This window comes from Gopherus evgoodei, chromosome 4 (assembly GCF_007399415.2).
Source record: "Gopherus evgoodei ecotype Sinaloan lineage chromosome 4, rGopEvg1_v1.p, whole genome shotgun sequence".
Lineage (NCBI taxonomy): Eukaryota > Metazoa > Chordata > Testudines > Testudinidae > Gopherus > Gopherus evgoodei.
Window position 1 is genome coordinate 470,606 of NC_044325.1, and position 26,993 is coordinate 497,598.

Below are 26,993 nucleotides of genomic sequence, written 5' to 3' on the forward strand. Positions count from 1 at the left end.
ATGCCAGTGGTGCCCCCAAAACAGTCTGAAACCAGATTGGGATTCCGAAAGGACATCTTCGGCAAGAGGGAGGAGATGGTTTAAAAGGATGCAAGCAAAGATCTTCCTGGCAATGGGGAGGAGGCTAATACCTCAGTAATTCCTACACATTGACTTGTCCCTTTTTCTTAAAAATGGTCACACAATACTGTCATTCTTTATGTCACCAACAGACCAAAGTAGTTTACTCAGCAAATATCCTAGGTTATAGAAATACTGGATTTTACATGAAAGCCACTCTTAAACTGGTATATGGGTCCATTTTGGAGTGGCCACCAAAATCAGTAAAGCAGAATTTTGTCTGAATGGGCCCAGGTGACCAACCAGTCCAGATTGCTCTCTAAGATTGCACTGTTCTCAGTGTTGTTTACCACTCCACTAGTCATTGTGTCATCTGCAAATTTCCTCAACAGTGATTTCTATGTTTGCTTCTGGATCACTGATGAAACCATTGGATAGCATCAGGCCTAAACTGGTCTCTGGGCCACATCACTGGAATAACTCATTCAGTGATTCTCCATTAACAACTACTTTTTGAGATCTGTTATTTAGCCAGTTCTTAATACATTCAGTGTGTGCGCCATTGGTATTGCACAGCGATATTGTTTTCAATCAGAATGTCATGTGGTCCTAAGTTAAGTGCTTTACAAAAGTCTAAATATATTATATCTGTGCAGGTACATTTTGTCAACCAAACTTGTAATCTCATCGAAGAAAGGAATCAGGTTTGTTTGACAAGAGCTATTTTTTAATAAAACCATGTTGACTAGCATTAATATAGTTATCTCTCTTAATTCTTTATTAGTTGAGTCCTATATCAGGTTTTCCATTATTTTGCCTGGTACTGATGTCAGGCTAACTTTGTTACCCAGGTCATCACACTTTAAAACTCTTAACTCTAGTAAATGTTGTCTAACATCTTCCTCAGTTACCAACTGACTTCACCATCCATCTGATATGAGTACATAATCCTGCTCCTTTCCAAATACAGAAGATAAATATATATTGAATACTTCTGCCTTTTCTTCATCATAGAATCATAGAAGTGTAGGACTGGTGGGGACCTCTGTAGGTCATCTAGTCCAGTTCCTGCACTCAAGGCAGGACTAAGTATTATCTAGACCATCCCTGACAGGTGTGTTTGTCCAACTTGCTCTTAAAAATCTCCAATGATGGAGATTTCACAACCTCTCTGGGCAATTTATTCCAGTGCTTAACCACTCTGAGAGTTAAGAAGTTTTTCTTTATCTAATGATCAACAATGAAACCTTTCAGCACCTTTATAAAGCCAGTTCTGCCCATGGTCAACTTGGTTGCCACATGTGGAATGTGAGAAGCATTGGACTTCACATCAAAATTAACATCTATCTTGCAGTCATGCTAAGCTCTTTTCTCTACCAATAGGAAACACTCCAGTGTAGGCACTTGAAGCACGTAGAGCATTTTCCTGTGCACTGTCTGCCGCTGATCAGTAACATCAGTGGTCGGACAGGATACCAATCAGTGAAACTCTGGACCAATGCTGTAGGACTGGCATTGAGTCCCTAAGCATGGATGATATGTGGACTCTCCAAAGCAATATTTTACGAATAGTTGAGCATGTTCTCTGAGATGCCAATGAAAACAATACACCTAAAATCTGGCCAAGTCAACCTGAACACTGGAAACTTACATAAGATGGTGGCAGACCTGTTGGTCTGTGATTAAAGCCACGCAGAATAGTAGAGCAGAGAAAGCCACAGAGAAATGTGGGCAAAGAAAGTGGCTCTGGTAAAACCATTCAACTACGTCAGTCTGATGTTCAGACACATCTGTGGATCCCTCGTTGGTTTACATTTGGCAGAGAAAAAGCACTGAAACAAACTGAGTCTCATACATTGACTACAACAGGAGACTCCGCCAGCAAAGGCCTGACTAGTTCCTCTGCTTCCCTAGTCGATGGGCTGGTCCCTGAAGCCAGCTGGAGGGGAGCTGTGTTCCAGTCCCATATGCACTGCTGTGGCTGAGCTTAGGGGATTGCTGTACAACATCGCCCCTGGTAGCTGCTGCTGTCTAGTGCAGCTAGGCCTTGGGGCTCCACAAAGAACAGGGGAGAGGCAGAGCCAGTCTCATTTCCCTCCTCTCTGCACAGTGCAGCTGGAGGGAATATTTGGTGGAAGGACACTGAGAAGAGGGGAGCAGAGCTTAGATGGCTGTTTGGGGGAGCAGCTCATCATTACAGGGTACCTCTAGCCGTGATTTTGGGGAGCAGGTGAACAGGAGCCCTGCAGGAGTGGCAGCCTCTGGCTGACAGGGTAGGGGAAGCCTGGTTCTGGCCTAGAGGGGAGAGGTAACCAGGTCTCAGCAGAAGGGATGGCTGTGAGGAGATGAAAACGAATGCCCCACCCCCACCAAGTTTGCCTGGCACACCTCGGTCCCTGCCCAGGCTTGCACTGGCTGGTGGCAGAGCCGCTGTTTTAGGTGCACTATTCATGGAGAGCAGCCTGCTGGTAAATGATGCTCATACTGCTTACATGGGAGTGCTGGAATCACCCAGGCTGGCACTAAGGCCTCGTCACCAGCTTGGCCTGTATAGTCCTACATTGCAGTGCTGCTGAGCTCTTAGCAGCACTTTGTCCTCCAGTGACGTTAGCGAACCAGCAAATCTGAGCACATCCTCTCTCCTGAGGGGGTTCTGCAGCAGCAATCAGCACCGGCTGGGACGTCTCTGTTCTGATCCTCGCTCTCTCGCTGCCCGTCCATATGTCCTTGGGCCAGGTTTCTGCCTGTCTCTCTGAGTCTCTGCCTGACCATCCTGTAAAATGGGGATGGTGACACTATATTTATTATTCACAGATTCCAAGGCCAGAAGGGACCATTGTGTTTATCTTGTCTGAACTTGTGTGTGCAACACAGGACACAGGACTTCCCTGACACCATTCCTGGTTAAACTAGAAAGTCTCTCTTAGAAAAACATCCCATTTTGATTTAAAAATGGCCAGTGATGGAGAATCCATCAGAACTGTTGGTAAATTGTTCCCATGGTTAATACCCTCCCTGTTAAACACTGGTCTTATTTCCAGCCTGAATTTGTTGGGCTTCAGCTTCCGACCATTGTGTTCTGTTCTGCCTTCCTCTACTAGAGTAATGAGCCCAGCAATTCATCCAGGGAAGGCACTTACACTTCATTATCAAGTCACCTCTGTCTTCTCTTTGGCAAGCTGCACAAATTGAGCCCTTTAAGTCTCTCACTAAAGCATTTTCTCCAGGGCTCAAATCATTTTTGTGGCTCTTTTCTGCACCCTCTCAATTTTTTCGACATCCTTTTTAAAATGTGGACCACAGATCTGGATGCAGTGTTCAAGTATCAGACTCACCAATGCCACACACACAGATAAATTCACTTCCTTGCTTCCCTGTTAATACATCCAAGGATCTCATTAGCCTTCTGTGCCACAGCATGGCATTGGGAGCTCTGGCTAAGCTGCATGTCCACTATGCCCCTTTTCCAGCCTCTCTGCTTTCCAGGGTACAGTCCCCCAGTCTGTAGGTATGATCTGCATTCCTTGGTCCCAAACGTAGGACCTGGCCTCTGACTGAACTGTCAATCTCCCCTTCAGGAGAAGCAGGTTCCTTCCACCCCCCACAGTATCAGGCCCTGTTGGAGGCCCTCGTCTCTCTGACAAACAATGGGACACAGGGTTTTGGTCTACTGAGCCCAATGCCGTTTCACTGGCCCCTGCTACAAGGGACTGCCTTGATGTTACTCACAAAGGTGTAGGGCATGCTGCTTGCATGCTCTGAGGTGCCAGACTTCAGAGGTGCCTGACAAGTCAGTAATTTGTGGGGTTGGGTGGAAGGCCCATACCTGTTCCCATTTTGTCTACTCCCCTTCTCCCACCAGACTTGGCATATAATTATTTCACTGACAGGAAGACAGATGTCTAAGCAGTCTCAGCAAAGAATAACAGGGCAGTGGTGCTGATTACTGCATTACCTGTTAGCCTGCTTTTGGTATTTTCATAAATAATGCATTGCAGACAACTTTTTGTTTCAGAAAGTTGAAAAAGCTACTAGGGGGGAAGCTGTTCTAGACTTGATTTTAACAAATAGGGAGGAACTTGTTGAGAATTTGAAAGTAGAAGGAAGCTTGGGTGAAAGTGATCATGAAATCATAGAATTTGCAATTCTAAGGAAGGGTAGAAGGGAGTACAGCAGAATAGAGACAATGGATTTCAGGAAGGCGGATTTTGGTAAGCTCAGAGAGCTGATAGGTAAGGTCCCATGGGAATTAAGACTGAGGGGGAAAACAACTGAGGAAAGTTGGCAGTTTTTCAAAGGGACGCTATTAAGGGCCCAAAAGCAAGTTATTCCGATGGTTAGGAAAGATAGAAAATGTGGCAAAAGACCACCTTGGCTTACCCTTGAGATCTTGCGTGACCTACAAAATAAAAAGGCGTCATATAAAAAATGGAAACTAGGTCAGATCATGAAGGATGAATATAGGCAAATAACACAGGAATGCAGAGGCAAGATTAGAAAAGCAAAGGCACAAAATGAGCTCAAACTAGCTATGGGAATAAAGGGAAACAAGAAGACTTTTTATCAATACATTAGAAGCAAGAGGAAGACTAAGGACAGGGTAGGCCCACTGCTCAGTGAGGAGGGGGAAACAGTAATGGGAGACTTGGAAATGGCAGAGATGCTTAATGACTTCTTTGTTTCGGTCTTCACTGAGAAGTCTGAAGGAATGTCTAATATAGTGAATGCTTACGGGAAGAGGGTAGGTTTAGAAGATAAAATAAAAAAAGAGTAAGTAAAAAATCACTTAGAAAAGTTAGATGCCTGCAAGTCACCAGGGCCTGATGAAATGCATCCTAGAATACTCAAGGAGTTAATAGAGGAGGTATCTGAGCCTCTAGCTATTATCTTTGGGAAATCATGGGAGACGGGGGAGATTCCAGAAGACTGGAAGGGGGCAAATATAGTGCCCATCTATAAAAAGGGAAATAAAAACAACCCAGGAAACTACAGACCAGTTAGTTTAACTTCTGTGCCAGGGAAGATAATGGAGCAGGTAATCAAAGAAATCATCTGCAAACACTTGGAAGGTGGTAAGGTGATAGGGAATAGCCAGCATGGATTTGTAAAGAACAAATCGTGTCAAACTAATCTGATAGCGTTCTTTGATAGGATAACGAGCCTTGTGGATAAGGGAGAAGCGGTGGATGTGATATACCTAGACTTTAGTAAGGCATTTGATACGGTCTCGCATGATATTCTTATAGATAAACTAGGAAAGTACAATTTAGATGGGGCTACTATAAGGTGGGTGCATAACTGGCTGGATAACCGTACTCAGAGAGTAGTTGTTAATGGCTCCCAATCCTGCTGGAAAGGTATAACAAGTGGGGTTCCGCAGGGGTCTGTTTTGGGACCGGTTCTGTTCAATATCTTCATCAATGATTTAGATGTTGGCATAGAAAGTACACTTATTAAATTTGCGGACGATACCAAACTGGGAGGGATTGCAACTGCTTTGGAGGACAGGGTCAAAATTCAAAATGATCTGGACAAATTGGAGAAATGGTCTGAGGTAAACAGGATGAAGTTCAATAAAGATAAATGCAAAGTGCTCCACTTAGGAAGGAACAATCAGTTTCACACATACAGAATGGGAGGAGACTGTCTAGGAAGGAGTATGGCAGAAAGAGATCTAGGGGTCATAGTCGACCACAAGCTTAATGTGAGTCAACAATGTGATACTGTTGCAAAAATAGCAAATGTGATTCTGGGATGCATTAACAGGTGTGTTGTAAACAAGACACGAGAAGTCATTCTTCCGCTTTACTCTGCGCTGGTTAGGCCTCAACTGGAGTATTGTGTCCAGTTCTGGGCACCGCATTTCAAGAAAGATGTGGAGAAATTGGAGAGGGTCCAGAGAAGAGCAACAAGAATGATTAAAGGTCTTGAGAACACGACCTATGAAGGAAGGCTGAAGGAATTGGATTTGTTTAGTCTGGAAAAGAGAAGACTGAGAGGGGACATGATAGCAGTTTTCAGGTATCTAAAAGGGTGTCATCAGGAGGAGGGAGAAAACTTGTTCACCTTAGCCTCCAATGACAGAACAAGAAGCAATGGGCTTAAACTGCAGCAAGGGAGATTTAGGTTGGACATTAGGAAAAAGTTCCTAACTGTCAGGGTAGTTAAACACTGGAATAAATTGCCTAGGGAGGTTGTGGAATCTCCATCTCTGGAGATATTTAAGAGTAGGTTAGATAAATGTCTATTAGGGATGTCTAGACAGTATTTGGTCCTGCCATGAGGGCAGGGGACTGGACTCGATGACCTCTCGAGGTCCCTTCCAGTCCTAGAGTCTATGAGTCTATGAGTCTATAAAAATACTTCAGGCAGATGTGGGAAGTGGTAGCTAACTCTGAGGCATGGCCCCAGACCACAAATATACAATTATATTTACAGCAAACTCCTAGGAAACCTGTTTGTTTTTCTCATTTCTCCAATTTATAACTTACAGGAACGAAGAGGCATCTAACATTCTTAATTTTGGCATTCCTTTACCATGTAATGAAGAAACTTCCCCAGGAACAAACCATCTTTATTATCACAAGGTTTTCATTAGCATTTAAACAGCCCTGACCGTTATATATTTGTCTAATTTCCTTCCTCATGCTAAATTGCTGTACTGTACTATTCACTTTGATATGGCTACATCCAGGAACAAAGAATGCAGACCATATCTGTGGGCTGGGGAACTCTACCCTGGGAAGCAGTAACTCTAAAAAAGATTTAGGGGTTGTAGTGGACAATTAGCTGAACATGAGCTCCAGTGCAATGCTGTGGTGAAAAGAGCTAATATGATCCTGAGATGCATGAATATGGTAATCTTACTTCTGCATTTGGCACTGGAGTGACTGCTGCTGGAATGCTTTGTCCTGTTCTGGTGCCCATAATTCAAGGTGGATGTCGCTAAATTGGAGGGGGTTCAAGAAGAGCCATGAGAATGATGGCAGGTTTGGAAAACACACCTTATAGTGATAGACTCAAGGAGTTTGATCTAGTTCTCTTAACAATGAGAAGGTTAATGGCTGACTTGGTTATAGCCTATAAGTATCTGCGTGGGGAACAAATATTTGATAATAGGCTCTTCAATCTGGCAGAGAAAGGTCTAACACGGTGGAATGGCTGGAAGCTGAAGCTAGACAAATTCAGACTGGAAATAAGCCATACATCTTTAAACCAAGCTTGGGCGTTTTTCTAAAATATTTCTTCCAAGGAAGGTTTTGCGGAAGCGGTATGCTCTGTGTTATACAGAAGGTCAGACTAGGTAATCACAGTGATTCCATATGGCCTTGGAATCTATACATAAAGCCAAATTATCTGCTAGTGTAAAGTGGTGTAGCTCCATTTGCAGAGAACATGGTGCCTTTTTCTGACAAAGCAAAAGTGATTTGATGCATATCCAAAAAGGTCTTTCCCCCCTTCTATGGTCCATTTATAGCCCATAAAGATGGACTGACAGTGCCTGGTTCTTATACTGTTGCTGATGACCCCACAAGCCATGCTACTGAAAGCAATGGGACTATTCACAAAGCAAGGCTCCACACAGCAGATAAGATTAATTCCTGTTCACAGGGACCATCAAAAGGCCTGTGCACTATCCAAATCCTGTTTAACCCCACCTGAGCTTCAGAGATGCATACACTCTGTGGTGCTCATTCTCTGAACGGGGTGATTTTCCCCTGAAGTGAGTATGAGTGGCAGAACTGAACCTGAGCTTTCATAAGACTTCCCTCTTTCATCCTGGAGGACTTTAGCATTTCACGTAAAATCCTCAGCTACCTTTATTTGGAAAAGCTGCTTATATGATCTTGCCACAGAGGTAATTCCATAAGTAATAAAATTATGTCCTTGATACCAAATAATACAGTAAAATTTACAGAAAGCTTAACATGCAAATGCATTATTAATAGTGGTTTAAAACATTTTATAAAATAAAAATAGAATTTTAATGTATAAAAAGTCTCTCTTCCCTGAAAGTTTGTCTACCAAATATGTAAGTAAAATATATATATATATGCTTCCTACTATCCTGCCAGCTGCAGTTTCTATGTATCAATATTGATCTACCTCTCAATATAATACATGAAAAAGAAGACACGGATCTATACCAAGTGCAGAGTTTCCGGCAAATAGTGATTATGCGCAGTGTGGGCCTTACTGGCACTGGAGGTTCAAAACTGGCTGTCTATTGCTGGGCCTTCTGCAACAGGTTAGAGCTGAACAGAGGATCAAGTCTGGGTAGTTTCTTTTGCAATGGAAAATAATTAATTTGATGTAGACAGTTAAACACTTTCAAATGCTTGTGCTGGTTTACCTAGAGCAGATGGTCACTTAACCAAGGATTCACGTGTGTGCGTGTGCGCGTGCATGTGCGTGTATGTGCATGTGCATGTACAACAATACATTCTGTAGAAACAACATATATAAAATTCTTGTGCAAGTTAGCCCTGTGGAGTTCCCAAAGCTCGGCCTGAAGTGCTGCCCTTGTACAGTTCCTGGCTTCACGGGAAGCTTTGTACAGTTCCACCTCAGCACTTGCGTCTGTTTAGAATGAAGCTCCTGCATCTGTTTGCAAAGCACCTTGAAAACCCACGGACTGTTCTGCGCTAATGCAGAGATGAAGTTGAGAAACCCGAGAATACAAAACAAGAAATGCAGAGATGAAGTTGAAAATTCAGCATTATCACTGCCCCCTGTGTTCTTGCTTGCCCACACTGCAGAACCTGGCTGTCCTGCTGGGGCCCAGGCACTCCATACCAACAGGGGCAGCGTTTGCCTCTAACAAGATACATTTCTGTAAGAAACAGATGTTATTGGATTATTCACATCTCTTGTAAAAGTCTCATTTGTGAGTTATAGTCTTTGGCTAATGAGTTTCATGTTACTAAAAACCACTTGTTTTATGAACTATACGGTAACATTCTTCATTTAAATCCTTTCACGTCCCTATCAGGTTGTTAAGATTTTCTATTTTAATGTAGCAATCTGTAGCTTTATATAGTCTGTGTTAATTCCTTTTTATAAACTAAGGCTCTGTCAGTGCAGTAAATTTGACAATATCTCCCTGTGTGCCAATCTTTAAGGAAATCAAACTCTGATCAGCTAGAGTGTTTTACTTCAAGGAAACTCAGAGGAGTTCACAGCTATTTATCATTTCACTAAACCGCTAATTATCTGGAGAGAGTGAATATATTTTCAGAAAGTTCGTTCAAATACAAGTTGACTGTGACTCACACTTGGCCCCTGGCGAGCTCTTGCTACTGTTTAAGTTTCAAGTTTATTTAGACACTTTTCTAAAAAGAAATGACTGATTGCTTATGCTAAATGAGAAAATGCTTCTCTTTGAATTCTAGCCTAAACTGTGCTGACTTGAAGACTGTCTGTACAGTTTATGAATTCTGTGTGAGATTACAAACTCTGTTTGTATCTGTCAGCCTGCAAACTGCATTTCAAATGTGCAGCCCATTTGCTTTCTCTGCTGTCTATTTGCCTCCAGATTGGGCTGAAATTCCAAAGGCTGCTAGCAGAAGGATAACAAGAGCCCTTGAAATGAAGTGGATTAGCTCTGAACAACAGGTTGGCTCCCAACTCGACAGAGAGTTTGTCAGGGGAGAGATTGCCTAGCAATAAAGTCACCTGGCAGGAGTCTCTGGCCACCTGAGGAGGCTGATCTGTCCTGAGAAGGGGAGCTGAAAGTGATAAAAGGGGCAGTAACTTTTCTTCTTCAGGGTCATTTTTCTCCAGCTCAAGAGTGGGGAGAAGCAACACTGTGTGGAGGAGCCAGATAAGCCCTGACTGCCTTCCTGGGCACAGATGGTCTCCCCAGGACTCCAAAGGGAAGGGTGAGCTAGTGAGGGAAATGATCTGTATTAAAGAGTAGTAGTGTTAGAATCCTATGCAAAATGTTTGCGTGTGTTTTGTGGTTCATAATTGCCACGTTGCCACTGAGGGAGTTAAATGTTAAACCAGAAGGCTCAGTTCTTTGGGTGGAGTTCTGGGAGAAGGTGTCTTTAAGTTCCTGGGGTATCTTGGGGGGTGGTGCTGAGGGGTTCTATTTCCATCAAGAAGTACCAGACGAGGGTAGGTGCCCAGGAAATGTGGCAGAGTGGCCAAATGATTAAATAAACTGCAGCCTGTTAAGATCCAGGGAAGTTTAAAATACCTGGGGGACCCTGTGACTGGTTCCCTCACTGCAGTCTGCTGAGGGCCTGAGAGGGTGTTTGACTGGGACTAGTGAAGTAAACAAAGGCCAATTTTCCAGCTGTGCAAGTGCTCTGCTGTTAGTGCTGCATTCTGTGTCTTTAATGTGGGTTCATGTAATGCTATTTGTTTTCTTTATTGCAAAATGCAAGCTGTTGTAGCAGCAACGGAAGTGGCCACTATAGCAAACTTGTCATAAACCTATCCATTCTCACTTGGTGAAAAACTCCAGTCTTTAGCCAGATTTTAGTCTCAGATACTCCTGTTTTACACCAGTGTAACTTCATTTAATGTAGCAGTTACACCTGTGTACAACTGGAGCATGACAGAATCCCGATATTGAACTCTGCCCATAGAGAGGGGGGTGTATATGCTTTTGGTTTTATAGGCTTTGAGCAAAGATGGCTCAGCAGTTTTGGAGTGTGTCACATGATGCTGTAGTCCCCTCCCACATTTTATTTGTAATTTACATTTAATACGTGAATTATGTTTTCCATTCTATTTACTTGTTCTATATCTAGCTGATGAGTAACACTGAATTATACTTGTGTGACTTAAATGAAAATTATCAATATTACACCTGCCACTACAGCATATATGCAATATGAATGAATGTAGAAATACTTCTATAGCACCTTCCATTCAAGGACCTCAAGCATTTTCTGTTCAGAGTCTTGCTGGGTCCATTGGTTACAGAAAATGTCACTCCAGGAAATTAGTTTCCAACATGGTATCAATTAGTCTGGTTTTGTCCCAGTGGGGAAGTGTTGAAAACTGCTCTTCAGAATGACATTGTGCTGAGAATGACTGTTCAAAAAAAAAGTAAGACAAATAATGCCTTGGCCACATTAGGGCCAAATGCCATGTTTGGTGAAATCATCTTTCAAAGCATTTTCTTAGCATGGTCTTTTTGTAGCCTCTTCAGGTACACAGATAGGATCCTCTGAAGCATCAGAAATTCTCTAGGATGTCCCGGAGTGCTGGGTTTTACATTTAGACCAGTAAGTTAACTGAAAGATATTTAAAATTACAAGTGGCCAGACAGCTCCCTATAGACTGGGGCAGGCAGCCTATGGCATGGCGGCCGAAGGCGGCATGCGAGCTGATTTTCAATGACACTCACACTGCCCGGGTCCTGGCCACCGGTTCGGGGGGCTCTGCATTTTAATTTAATTTTAAATGAAGCTTCTTAAACATTTTAAAAACCTTATTTACTTTACATACAATAGTTTAGTTCTATATTACAGACTTATAGAAAGAGGCCTTCTAAAAAGGTTAAACTGTATTACTGGCACACGAAACCTTAAATGAGAGTGACTAAATGAAGACTCAGCACAGCACTTCTGAAAGGTTGCCGACCCCTGCTACAGACAATATATCTGAGGGGGCTTGTGTTAATTCTAGCAAATACTTAAAAATATCATGTGTGCCTGAATAGTGGTACAGCTATCTTTGTTTGTCAGGACTGTGAATAATTAAGAGGTACACAGGGATGAAATCTTGCCCCCTTTCTGACTATTCTAGAAAAGAAGTGACTGTGTCAAGCAGTTGTGTTAGGCTGCTCTGCATTGCTGACATGCTTTGAGGAGCACAGGGTTTTTCTGGTACGGTAAGCTCTTGAGCAAGAGCTGTAGCTAGCTTCAAAAGGATATGTAATGGTTCCTTTCTCTTCATTCTCCAACTCAGGTCCCTTAGTGGGTGCCTGTGACAATTACTGTGCAATCCACTGTAAAAATATAAACAACCCACAACAGGGCAGAGGGCAAAACCTCACTGTGATGTTACACCCCATAGTCTTCATGGAAATATGGTTATGTTATGGATATGGCATAACTGAAATGTACTTTATGCAAGATGGGTCTTGTAAGATATCATTGGAAAGGGTATAATTTACTGACTGTGATCATTCCTTTCTATTCGACATTGGTGAGGAGATGTTGAGGGAACGGGATTGTTTAATCTGCAGAAGAGAAGGATGAGGGGGAATTTGATAGCTGCTTTCAACTACCTGAAAGAGGGTTCCAAAGAGGATAGATCTAGACTGTTCTCAGTGGTACCCGATGACAGAACAAGGAGTAATGTTCTCAATTGCAGTGGGGGCAGTTTAGGTTGGATATTAGGAAAAACTTTTTCACTCAGAGAGTGGTGAAGGAGTGGAATGGGTTACCTAGGGAGGTGGTGGAATCTCCTTCCTTAGAGGTTTTTAAGGTCAGGCTTGACAAAGCCCTGGCTGAGATGGTTTAGTTGGGAATTGGTCCTGCTTTGAGCAGGGGGTTGGACTAGATGACCTCCTGAGGTCCCTTCCAACCCTGATATTCTATGATTCTATGATATGGAGATTCAACATAGGATCCATTGTGCCAGTGTATCCTTTGGAAAGTTGCTCCATTGTGTCTTTATTGACAGAGATCTGCAGATGGAATCTAAGATCCTGGTTTACAATGCAGAAGTCAGCCCCACTCTGAGTATGAAACGTGTCTGACATACCAAAGCCATCTTGAGCATCTGGAGTGGTACCATGAGTGCTGCCTTTGGAAGATTCTCCGTATCAGATGGGAAGATCATCACACCAATACCAGCATTCTCTCTGCAGCTAACATCACCAGTGTTGAGGCAAAGATTATGAAACATCAGCTTCGCCTGGCTGGCCATTTATAGGATAGCTGATACTTGTCTTCCAAAGCAAGTCCTCTTTTCTCAACTTAGTCATGGTAAGAGGACCCGTGGCCAGAGGAAATGCTACCTGAAATATATCTTGACTCCACAGATTGGGAAGAGCTGGCTGGCAATAGACTGCAATGGCATTGCATCATACACCAAGCCTCATCCCATTTTGAAGAGACTTGCCTTGCTCCAGAGGCTGAGACACGGCAGAGCAGGAAGGAAAGGGCACAGCATAGTGTCCAGAAGCTGTGCTCTGTCCAAGCAACCCCCTGTCACATATATGGAAAAACCTCTAAAGCACAAATTAGACTCCTCAGCCATTTTAAGTCTCATCAATGACTTTTCCCCCAACAGACATCATCCTTGTATCAAGGGATAGCTGCCAGTGCTGGTCTGTTTTTAACCCAGATACATGGCCAGTAGCATTCTCATAGCAGCTTCAGCAGTATTTCCTTTGGGTAGGCTCAGAGAAATACCACTTATGTTCCATCCACACCTTAAACAACATTTATCCCTGAGTTTAGCCCCTGGATTACATTACTTTGTTTATAAGCCTCTGGGAAGTGTGCTTTTAGTGACTGCTAGCTGGATGAGCCGGGAGAATAAAGAGTAATTGGCAAGAGTTATGGCTTGAGTGTCAGTCTCTGGGGTGTGAAACTAAATAGCAGCTTAGTTCCCAATGAATACTGCTGCCTTGTGTACACTATGGTAGTAAATATCTTATGTGAACTGCAAATCATTTTAAGGTCCAACAGAAAATGCATGATGGTCACTGTTAACTACTAAAAGTAATTTCCTGCCCTCACAGTTTACTCTTCACTGCTCCTAGCCCTGCTGTTTTGAAAGTGTGTATATCTGCAACATAGTCCTGCTGTCAGACGTAAATCTCTCTAGAAACACTGTTTATGCTTTTGGATGGTGTTAGATGAAGTTTCTGCTAACGTCCCAGTCTGTTCAGGTCAATGTATTTATGGTATATTAAGTGTTAGAAAATGAAAACTGTTACTACAGTGTGAGTTTAGGAAAAATAATCTGTGGAAGGACAAAGATGACTTTTTAAAGGCTGCTAGTTTTACCTGGAAGTCAATTTAAACTGAATAAAAACTAAGCTGTGTTAAGCTGTACTTTCCCTAGGAAGAAGCTGAAGAACATTATATACCTTTAAAAAAATCTGTCAGCAGATTCTGAATGAGCTCTCTCCTGACATCTAGTGGTGAGCTATGGAAAAGGACTTCAGGAGCTGATCTCATTTGCATGGGCTCACACATCCTGCCGAGGTGCTCAGCATGATGGGATTGCTTGCCCACATAATCACTTGTGGCTGGTGTTGGATCCCCAGTCTTCTTGTTATCGGGGCACAGTATCGGGGCACAGTTATCGGGGCACAGTAATGAAGAGTTGTTATCCTTGTTGTGTGAATTGAGGGAGAGCAAAACAGTACCTGGAATATCCCCATGGAGAGACTCACCCTAATGACGCTTGCTAGGCAGGGGACATGGGTTCCAAAGCCCAATGAGTTGAGAGACTGTGGGGACAGGTATTTGTACCTAGTGATGTGGGCCCTGTTAAGGATTCTAGATATTACCCTTTCTCTCTCCGTGATATAATAAAAGAGCTAATGTAGACTCAGTTGAGAGTTGTTACATATTGCAGAGCTGAAATCACTAATATCAAGGTCTAAGTATTAGATCTACTTTGGCACAAATGTCTCATTGCAAGAGACTGTGCACCAGCAGTGAGGCTCCCCCACTAACAGCCGAAATCACTCAGAGTTGTGTGAAGTGGTGGGCCCTGAAGACATCTTGGTGAGTGGCCAGTCAGGCAGCTATCAAAAAGGGCCAGAGCAGAGTTCTGCGAGAGGTGTGGCAATCGGCTGGCAGGGTGGGAGGTTAACCCCCCTTCCCCGGGGGGGGAGGTGAACTCTGCAGATGAAGCTTTAAACTCGGGGGCTGGGTGAGTGGGGTGCAGAGAAGGGATTGATACATTAAAAGGACTTCTGGGTGATTGGACTTAAGAACCTGAGGGGAAAAGGACACTGCCCAACTTACTTGGGGGTGGGTCTTTTGCTCATGATTTATGTTTATGAACCCTGCTTGCAGTGTTTTCCCAAATTAATGCTGAGTTACTTCCCTCCTTTTATTAATAAGTTTTTGCCACACTCAGACTCTGTGCTTGCAAGAGGGGAAGTATTGCCTATTAGAAATTCCCAGGGGGTGGTGTGTAGTTCTCCCAGGTCACTGCGCGGATGGGGGGGAGTCAAGCCCGTTTTATGCTGTATTGGTGAAAAGGAGCCCCCATATACTGAACCCGGCCCTTGCTGCTGGCTTCACCTGGCAGAAAAATTACAAATCAAATGCATTAGGAGCAAATTAATCTTAGAAACAACAAACAGAATGAGACAGAGCAACTGGAAAACTGCATATAATGTACAGGGACTTGATATAGATCTCACCTCCAAGCTAATAATGCCAAATCTGCTAAATGCCAACTCTGGGCAAATAATGCCTCTTCGGGAACAAGTGCTCTGTATAACAAAGTATGAATATAGTGATAAAATACTAAAAAAAACTGATTTTACACACTTCATTTATAAGACATGGCTACAGCAGTCACTCTAACATCCTGGTCACTTTGCTGCAAAACTAGCTCAATAGAAGACTCCACTGAATTACCTGAAAGCAATCCGCATATGTGGAATTACACTGCTCAATAAAAAGGCTATTAAAGACTGCTGTATTATAATTGACCTTAAACTAGCTGGTTGTTAGAGCTCCCTATTAAGCAGTAAAGTGGAGTGTACAGTGCACTATAACTAAAGTTGTGCTCATTGCAAAGGAAATGTATGAAGATCACTCATGTGTGCCTTAAGGTCATGTCTACACTACAACTAAAACCTGTGGCTGACCTGTGCCAGCTGACACAGGCTCTCTGGGCTCAGGCTAAGGGGCTGTTCAATTGCAGTGTGGACAATTGGGCTTGGCTGGAGCCCAGGCTCTAGCAACCTGTAAGTGGCCAGGGTCCCATAGCTCGGGCTGGAGCCTGAATGTCTACAACACAATTAAACAGCCCCTTAGCCTGAGCCTCACAAGTCTGAGTCAGGGGCACAGGCCAGCCAAGGGTGTCTCATTGCAGTGTAAACATACTTCAGTTTCTGCTGCCTGCTAGTCCCTAGGCTTTACAGGGGCTTTCTTACTGAAGGGCTCCAAATGGCAACCCTGATACATCTGCAGATGACCTGAGAATGCCTCCAGACCATTCATTTGTGAAGGTATCTTTCTTTTCTCCTCTCGTTTGACCTGCACGCTGTTAACTGCATTCTCTTTGCGTAGTTTCTCTAGCTATTATATTTGAAAAATCATGGGAGACGGGAGAGATTGCAGAAGACTGGAAAAGGTCAAATATAGTGTCCATCTATAAAAAGGGAAATAAAAACAACCCAGGAAACTGCAGACCAGTTAGTTTAACTTCTGTGCCAGGGAAGATAATGGAGCAAGTAATTAAGGAAATCATCTGCAAACACTTGGAAGGTGGTAAGATGATAGGGAATAGCCAGCATGGATTTGTAAGGAACAAATCGTGTCAAACCAATCTGATAGCTTTCATTGGTAGGATAACGAGTCTTGTGGATAAGGGAGAAGCAGTGGATGCGGTATACCTAGACTTTAGTAAGGTATTTGATACATTCTCCCATGATATTCTTATCGATAAACTAGGCAAATACAACTTAGATGGGGCTACTATAAGGTGGGTGCATAACTGGCTGGATAACTATACTCAGAGATAACTATACTCCCTGGCCACACTATAGCAGACCTTAGGGTGGCCATCCTGCAGCAAAAAAACTTCAGGACCAGACTTCAAAGAGAAACTGCTGAGCTTCAGTTCATCTGCAAATTTGACACCATCAGCTCAGGATTGAACAAAGACTGTGAATGGCTTGCCAATTATAGAACCAGTTAATCCTCTCTTGGTTTTCACACCTCAACTGCTAGAACAGGGCCTCATCCTCCCTGATTGAACTGACCTCGTTATCTCTAGCTTGCTTGCTAGCACACATATATATACCTGCCCCTGGATATTTCCATTACATGCATCTGAGGAAGTGGGTATTCACCCACGAAAGCTCATGCTCCAAAACGTCTGTTAGTCTATAAGGCGCCACAGGATTCTTTGCTGCTATACTCAGAGAGTGGTTATTAATGGTTCCCAATCCTGCTGGAAAGGTATAACAAGTGGGGTTCCATGGGGGTCTGTTTGGGACCAGCTCTGTTCAATATCTTCGTCAACGACTTAGATGTCGGCATAGAAAGTACACTTATTCAGTTTGCAAATGATACCAAACTGGGAGGGATTGCAACTGCTTTAGAGGACAGGGTCATAATTCAAAACGATCTGGACAAATTGGAGAAATGGTCTGAGGTAAACAGGATGAAGTTCAATAAAGATAAATGCAAAGTGCTCCACTTAGGAAGGAACAATCAGTTTCACACATACAGAATGGGAAGAGACTGTCTAGGAAGGAGTATGGCAGAAAGATCTAGGGGTCATAGTGGACCACAAACTAAATATGAGTCAACAGTGTGATGCTGTTGCAAAAAAAGCAAACGTGATTCTGGGATGCATTAACAGGTGTGTTGTGAGCAAGACACAAGAAGTCATTCTTCCGCTCTACTCTGTGCTGGTTAGGCCTCAACTGGAGTATTGTGTCCAGTTCTGGACACCGCATTTCAAGAAAGATGTGGAGAAATTGGAGAGGGTCCAGAGAAGAGCAACAAGAATGATTAAAGGTCTTGAGAACATGATCTATGAAGGAAGGCTGAAAGCGTTGAGTTTGTTTAGTTTGGAAAAGAGAAGACTGAGAGGGGACATGATAGCAGTTTTCAGGTGTCTAAAAGGGTGTCATCAGGAGGAGGGAGAAAACTTGTTCACCTTAGCCTCTAATGATAGAACAAGAAGCAATGGGCTTAAACTGCAGCAAGGGAGATTTAGGTTGGACATTAGGAAAAAGTTCCCAACTGTCAGGGTAGATAAACACTGGAATAAATTGCCTAGGGATATTGTGGAATCTCCATCTCTGGAGATATTTAAGAGTAGGTTAGATAAATGTCTATTAGGGATGGTCTAGACAGTATTTGGTCCTGCCGGGAGTGCAGGGGACTGGACTCGATGACCTCTCGAGGTCCCTTCCAGTCCTAGAGTCTATGAATCTATGAATTGGCTGGCACTACAAGCCTTTTCCTTACTGGCGCCTCCTCAGGGTTGTTTTAACCCCTTACATACCAGTGAGGGGCAGCCGTCCCATCACAGTGATGTTTATTGGGGTTAGTTTCAGGCAAGCACCGCAGAGCCTTTTACGAGTGTCCCTACTCCCACCTCCTCCTCCTCCTCCTCCTCAGAAGGCCCAAATATACCTGCAGTGCATGCTCCTGGTCCCACCCCTTACAATTTATGGCCAAGTTTTGTTCTGGGGCCAGGGGTGAAAGTAACTTAAAGGACTTGCCAGTATTCCAGAGTCCTGCAGAGGAGGAGGGGCTTCAACCAGAAGAGGCATGGCCTCTATCAGAAGAGGTAGGGCTTTTAAATCCCAGGGCTTTTAATTCAGGATTTAAAGGGCTCAGGGATTCAGCTGAAGCTAGGAGCTGGGCCCTTTAAATCACCCCCAGATCTACCAGCTGCAGAGGCAGCTGGGAGCCCTGGGGTTTGGGCAGGGGTGAAAGTAATTTACATTTTTTACCCATATGGTCCAATTGCAAGCAACCCACCTCTCCTACGTACTTCATGGATCCCTCCCATTGCATGACATAGATAGAGACAATAAAGCTACTATTACTACTACCAGTACTGTCTGTAATAAAACTTTACTATTGGAATAAACCTGAAAAAGTGAAAACTCACTGTCACATTTTTCTCCATGTCTTCCCTCCTCCTTCAGCCAGGCTGCGGACACTAGGCTCCATGCTTTCTCCCTGCCTGGCACTGAGCAGCAGCTGCAGGGGCTTCCCTCTAGCTTGCAGCAGGGAGACCAGCTGAGGGAGGGAGAAGCCTGTCTCCTGCATAAGATCAGTTTAAACTCAGCTGTTCCCTGTGTGGTTCAGTAACATTTCAAAGAGGATCTGCGAACAGTTTGGACATCACAACCATGATTCTCTGCTGAGGAGGGAATGGGATAGATTTGAACTTGGAAATGGTTCCTGATTTTGATTGTGTTTTTTGTGTATAGGAGATCCCCTCATCCCAGGGGCAGAAAAGAACTGCCCCAGCCATGGTCACACACACCCTCCCCCCCACCACCAACTGGGAGTGAAATTAACAAGGATGCTAGAAACGTCTTCTAACCCTGGGGGCTGAACTGCCCAGGGAACGGCTGAGTTTAAACTGTTCTTATGCAGGCAGCAGCAGCAGGCATCTCAGCCAGTGTCCCTACTGCAAGCTAGAGCCTAGAGGAGAACTCCTGCTGCGGGGAGGAGGAATGCAGAGCCTTGTCTGCAGCCTGGCTGGAGGAGGTGGAGGGAGGAGATGAGAAACCAATGTGACAGTGAGTTTTCCTTTTCCACCTGCTTTTATTAGTTCTGGAGTTAAGCTGTGCAGCCAAATGCTTGTATTTGTTGTGTATATTAGTACTGGAGAGATCCCCTCATCCTAGGGGCAGACAAGGACTGCCCCTGCCATGTCAAACACACCCTCCCCACTCCCCCCAGCTATTGTGAGTGAAATTTACAAGGATGCCAGAAACCACTCCTAACCCGGAGGGTTGAACCACTCAGGGAACAGCTGAGTTTAAACTATTCTTATGCAGGGGGCAGGCTTCTCCCTCCCTCAGGCAGTCTCCTTTTCTTACCGGTCCAACGTATTGGTCCGTACTCACTTACTTTCACCTCTGTCTGGGGCGCTGAGGGCTTGGTACCACCTCTTCTTGTATCCCTTGGGAGGGGTAAGGAGTGAGGTTGTGCTTCGGTCAGGGACAGGCATTTGTTTGGTCTTTTACTGGTTCTTATGCCTCTCCTCATTCCCCCTTTGCATCTCCTAACTGGTTGCTTGACCTTGTCTTGAGAGAGGAGCCAGGCAGCCTTCCAGTGTGTGCTCATATATTATACTTCCACGATACCCAGTAACACTTTAGCTCCATCTCTTACCTTTTTTCATTATACTAACAAACCCATCTGGCTGGGTGTCAGAAACACACAGAGTCTTTGTTTACACATATTGGTAAGGCTATAAGAGTATCAAAAGTCAAACCCAAAATTCTATCTCAGGTTAATGAACAGGCCAATATACTAACAATAGAGTCCAACCCTGTCCCCACTGACAACAATGGACTACGTTCTGTTGCACCATAATAAGTACAAAGCAATGGTAATGAATTCAGTTTCAGATCATTCACAGTGTTTTTTCAAAGATCAGGTTCAGACAATATGTTGCTCATTCTGTCTTGATTTAATGTTCTGTCAACTTATTCACTTATTAACCTAGTGGTTAAAAAATACATGCTAATGGAACTGCATAGAGCAAGCCACATACAATACAATTCCAAACATATGAGAGACAGTCTATTGAGACAGTCCAAAAGGCTTGGCAGATAACACATGGAAAGCCACGAGGGTGACTGATCCAATCTCTGCTCGGGTACGTCAGTGTAAATTCAGTGAGACTCTACAGAATACTCCGGATGCACAACAATGTAATAGGGGAGAGGGTCTGGCCCATGGTGACTAGTGACTGTTGTTAAGCCTCTGGGATTTAGTAGTGTATTAATTCACACCTGGCGAGGCAGTGAAGGATGATTTACACCATTTCATTTCTTCCAGGGATCTTATCTACATCTTTGTGCCTCTCTACTGTACATATAGACATTAAGCTTTGACTAGGAATTTATCCTCATCACTAGAGGCAGTGCTGTCTTAGGTCAGAACATGGGATAAGATATTGTCAAAACAGGCAAAAAGACCTTTTTTAAATTCCAACATCAAGTTTCATGTAGGAACCTTTTATCTAAGATTTCACAGGGAGGCATGCCGTAGGGAAAACACACTCCCCATTGCTAAAAAAGTCCATATAGTAATAGTGCCCCAGAGCTCACTCAGAAAACCACTCTGCATTCCTTCCTTCCCTTTCAGTGCATTAGGCATCTCTGACTAATCAGAATTCCCTTCTTTTCACACTGAAATCCTTTATCTTTCAACAGTGTTTTCCATGTTACAGACCACAAAGAGAATGCCATTATCTAAAGTACAGGATAAATAAAAATGTGAAGTCATGTTTAGCTATAACTCTACTTAAAATAATCAAACCTGAGACTACTATTAATACTACTACTAATACTCACATTCAACAGTAATATGACATTTGATATTACAATATGAAAATTAGCAAGCGTAATTTAATGCTACGCTTTGAGCAACAGGCAATGCTAATTACTTTCATGTTTAAAAGCCAGAATCATCTTTTAGTTTTATGTTTCCACCAATAGACAGCATTAGACATATTGGTATTTGTTACAGTGAGACCTGCTCCTGCACCATTTTATTGCCTACAGTAGACATCATTAAAATCATGGTGTTTAACAAGTTGTGGTATAAGATTTCTTTATACTTCAAATGGTTTAGAACTTTAAAGCTGTGGGAAGTACTTTCAGGGCCTCCACGGTACGCACCTGAGTTTATCACAGTTCTCATTGTACCGGTCCCTCAGCATAAGTCACAGTCCCACCTGAAGTCTTTAGCTACTTTTCTCTCCTCCTCTCCAGTATCCTTGCATTAATTGTATTTTAATTGCCCCTGGATCTGTGGAAAGCTGAGCAATATTATTGGCCTGCTCTAATTTTCTCTTTCTACATTTAAAACAGTAACAGTCTGAGAAAAAATGCTTTCAGAAATACTGAGGGACTGTACACAAAGCACAGTGTACTCCAGAAGAGATTCGCAGTCACTCTAGGTTTGCATGCGCAGCACTTGAGGAACACAGATATACATACTAGCATTGGATTCTTTGGTTGTGTTTTATATTCACTGATCTCAGAAGGGCACTAGATACTTTTATCTGCATCATATGTTTGCAAACAGAGACTCTGCAGTCTGAGATACTTCATGCATTTCCAAAGCTCAGCAATCAGGTTCAGACAGCAATAGTGCTCACCCTGCCTTAGCTTGGAGTTCTCCAGTCACTTCCTTACTGTGCTGTAGTGGTTCAGAACTACACGTTAGCAGAGACTTTTAAAGCAGGGCAAAGGCCCACAAACAACACAATGGCTCAGCAGCTAATTGATGGGCTGCTCTAGGAGAGACCTACATTCAGGCTTGCCTACATCCATCAACCTCATGAAGAAACTTGCACAAATACAGACAGATATCATCTTCCTTTCCAAATGCAAACGGATGGACATCATACCAAATGGACTAAAGGTAAAAAATCCACTGCTGTCTACATACTACACAGACCACAGTGAGAGATTATGTCATACTCTATCAAAAAAACTGAGGAACCACCTGATCAGCATCCTATACAGCAAACAGGAAAACATCAAAAAAGAGCTCTCCAACCTGGAGACTCTCATTAATAACCAAACTTCTATACAAACGGACTTCACTAGAATAAGACAGGAGATCTACATTACTCACTTCACCTCTCTTCAAAGGAAAAAGGACTGTAAGCTGTCTAAACTCCTACCTGCCACATGGGGCCACAACAGTGGTACCCCTAACCCACCCAGCAATATCGTCAATCTATCCAACTACACACTCAGCCCAGAAGAAAAGTCTGTCCTATCTCGGGGACTCTCTTTCTGCCCTGCCACCCCCACCAACATGATACAGTTCTGTGGCGATCTGGAAGCCTACTTTCGCCGTCTCCGACTCAAAGAATACTTCCAGGACAACACTGAACAGTGCACTGATACACAGGTACCCTCCCACCAACAGCACAAGAAAAAGAACTCCACATGGACTCCTCCTGAGGGTCGAAATGACAGCCTGGACCTATACATTGAATGCTTCCGCCGGCGTGCACAGGCAGAAATCATGGAACAACAACATCGCTTGCCTCACAACCTAAGTCGTGCAGAACGCAATGCCATCCACAGCCTCAGAAACCACCCTGACATTATCATCAAAGAGGCTGATAAAGGAGGTGCCGTTGTCATCATGAACAGGTCTGACTATCAAAAGGAGGCAGCCAGACAACTCTCCAATACCAAATTCTACAGGCCACTTCCCTCAGATCCCACTGAGGAATACACTAAGAAACTACAGCATCTACTCAGGACACTCCCTACACTAACACCAGAAGAAATCAACATACCCCTAGAGCCCCGACCAGGGTTATTCTATCTACTACCCAAGATCCACAAACCCGGCAATCCTGGACGCCCCATCATCTCGGGCATTGGCACTCTCACTGAAGGACTGTCTGGATATATGGACTCTCTACTCAGACCCTATGCCACCAGCACTCCCAGCTATCTCCGTGACACCACTGATTTCCTGAGGAAACTACAATGCATTGGTGACCTCCCAGAAAACACCATCCTAGCCACCATGGATGTAGAGGCTCTCTACACAAACATCCCACACACAGATGGAATACAAGCTGTCAGGAACACTATCCCCGATGATGCCACAGCACAACTGGCTGCTGAGCTCTGTGCCTTTATACTTACACACAACTATTTCAAATTTGATGACAATATATATCTCCAGATCAGTGGCACTGCTATGGGCACCCGCATGGCCCCACAATATGCCAATATCTTCATGGCCGACCTGGAACAACGCTTCCTCAGCTCTCGTCCACTCACACCTCTTCTCTACCTACGCTACATTGATGACATCTTCGTCATCTGGACCCATGGGAAGGAGACTCTGGAAAAATTCCACCATGATTTCAACAGCTTCCACCCCACCATCAACCTCAGCCTGGACCAATCTACACGGGAGGTCCACTTTCTTGACACCACGGTGCAAATAAGTGATGGTCACATTAACACCACCCTATATCGAAAACCCACCGACCGCTATGCCTACCTTCATGCCTCCAGCTTCCATCCCGGGCACATCACACGATCCATTGTCTACAGCCAAGCACTGAGGTACAACCGCATCTGCTCTGACCCCTCAGACAGAGACCAACACCTACAAAATCTCCACCAAGCATTCTCAAAACTACAATACCCGCACGAGGAAATAAGGAAACAGATCAACAGAGCCAGACGTGTACCCAGAAGCCTCCTACTGCAAGACAAACCCAAGAGAGAAACCAACAGGACTCCACTGGCCATCACATACAGCCCCCAGCTAAAACCCCTCCAACGCATCATCAAGGATCTACAACCCATCCTGGACAATGATCCCACACTTTCACAGGCCTTGGGTGGCAGGCCAACCCTTGCCCACAGACAACCTGCCAACCTGAAACATATTCTCACCAGTAACTGCACACCACACCATAATAACTCTAGCTCAGGAACCAATCCATGCAACAAACCTCGATGCCAACTCTGCCCACATATCTACACCGGCGACACCATCACAGGACCTAACCAGATCAGCCACACCATCACTGGTTCATTCACCTGCACATCCACCAATGTAATATACGCCATCATATGCCAGCAATGCCCCTCTGCTATGTACATCGGCCAAACTGGACAGTCTCTACGGAAAAGGATAAATGGACACAAATCAGACATTAGGAATGGCAATATACAAAAACCTGTAGGAGAGCACTTCAACCTCCCTGGCCACACTATAGCAGACCTTAAGGTGGCCATCCTGCAGCAAAAAAACTTCAGGACCAGACTTCAAAGAGAAACTGCTGAGCTTCAGTTCATCTGCAAATTTGACACCATCAGCTCAGGATTGAACAAAGACTGTGAATGGCTTGCCAATTACAGAACCAGTTTCTCCTCTCTTGGTTTTCACACCTCAACTGCTAGAACAGGGCCTCATCCCCCCTGATTGAACTGACCTCGTTATCTCTAGCTTGCTTGCTAGCACACATATATATACCTGCCCCTGGATATTTCCATTACATGCATCTGAGGAAGTGGGTATTCACCCACGAAAGCTCATGCTCCAAAACGTCTGTTAGTCTATAAGGTGCCACAGGATTCTTTGCTGCTTTTACAGATCCAGACTAACACGGCTACCCTCTGATACTTGACATTCAGGCTTGTGTGGCTCTGACTCTTTGGGCTGGGTCCCACTCACTGGAGGGAGTTAGAGCCATTTGTCTAGCAGGAAGTTGTTGCAGGTCTTCCATTTGCCAGGCTGGGTGTAGCTGTCTGGGGTGAACAGCAGGAATGCTGGGAGGAGAATGTGTGTTCAGAGTGAAGGGGATCTGTGCGACACTCCTGCGCGGAGCTGTGTTCACGGCTCAGCATGTTTCAGCAAGGGCAGAGCATGTCTGAGAGCAACAGCTTACAAATGCCATATCAAAATTCACATCAGTGACCTAGGGACAGGGGCACAGAGCCCTGGGGAGAACGTGCTAGGAGGGTCAGCCCACTGGGTTGTGTCTGATGACATCTCCATTAGGTAGGTCTTGGGGCTTATTCTGGGGATGGGGAAACAGGGAACCCCCTGGATATGATGGCAGCACAATGCAGGTAGGGATGAGTGCATGGGGACACATGCTGCCGCTATGCTGATGGACCTCATGACTTCCCTCAGGTGGCAGGAGAGCAAACTCAGGTCTCCGAGGATTATAACTCAGAGGACGGGAGACCTGGCAATTGAGGCATTGCCCTGAGACTCTCAAGATCTGGGCTTTCGGCTCTGTCACAGATGCTCTGCGTGACTTGGGCCAGTCATGGATTTGCTCTTCATCTCAGTCCCCCTGCCACATGGAGATGCTGCTGCTGCAGCCTTTTCCCACACAGTGTCTTGTCTGTTTAGACTGTGAGTTCTGCAGGGCAGGAACTGTCCCTTGGTGCTAGGCTCTGCATACACAGCAGGCCCTGGGCTAGGCGGGGGTCTCTAGGTGCTAACCTCATAGCCACCACCACAATGTGAAACCCTGGTAGGCCTCATTCCCAAACTGTGTCCATCTTACTTGACAGAAACATGTTTAAAAACAGTTCTGTCCAACATAGTCTCCCTGCCATGCAGCTTGGGTGTGAGTGGGTACAAGGACGAGGCTGTCAGTGTGCCAGAGCCAACCACTGGAAAGGGGCAGAGGTGTAGACCTTGATTATATACAACAGCTGGAAAATTCTCTGAGATAGAGCACTCTGATAGTGGATTCTTCAGTGCAGCTGTGTTGTGAGAAGGGTGCGCTCTGCCCCCAGCTGTGCCCACTATCCAAAACTTTACTTTCCAGGAGAATCAAGCCACCCACATGCCTATTTTATCGTACAATTCATCTATGTTCTCTGCCAGTTACAAACTGAGTATGAAAGAAAGCCCCCTTTTCCTGTAGATTTGTCATTGTAAAGGTGTTTAGCTTCTTATTCATGGGTATCAACAATTTCTCCACTGCCTGCCTCTGTCTCTATATTATCTTAGAAAACCTAATTGAATTCCCTTGTTAGGAATACTCCTCTTGTCATAAAGTTATTTAGCATGGATTCAGAGTGCATAATAACCTTGCAACAGAAGGGAGTGAATTCTAACAAAAGACTCTGAAAACTAATTAAGATGTTAAGCCTTCCATATTATGGTGGTTCAGAGTTCTAGTGCAATAAATTATTGAACCTTAATGCCTAAGGATTATAATTTGTACTGCTGTCTATGCTGTTAAAGCTAGGACCTGAATGGTAGGACTAAACATATTCAATTTTGATAGCAATAATATTTAACCTGCCTTGAAGGAGCCAACTCTCAGCTGGGATTGAAACTGAAAATATGCTAAGATTCAGTTAGTTAAAATGGTTGAGTGGATACCATGGTGATTTTTTAAATCTTATTGTAAAAGAAGGATTTTTTATATAAAAACCCAAACCATGCACACATTAAGGAGACATTTAGACCACAAAGAATTATATTAGTTCATTCAAGTGGTCATAAAAATCACCCCAAATGAAATCAAACTGCTACCAT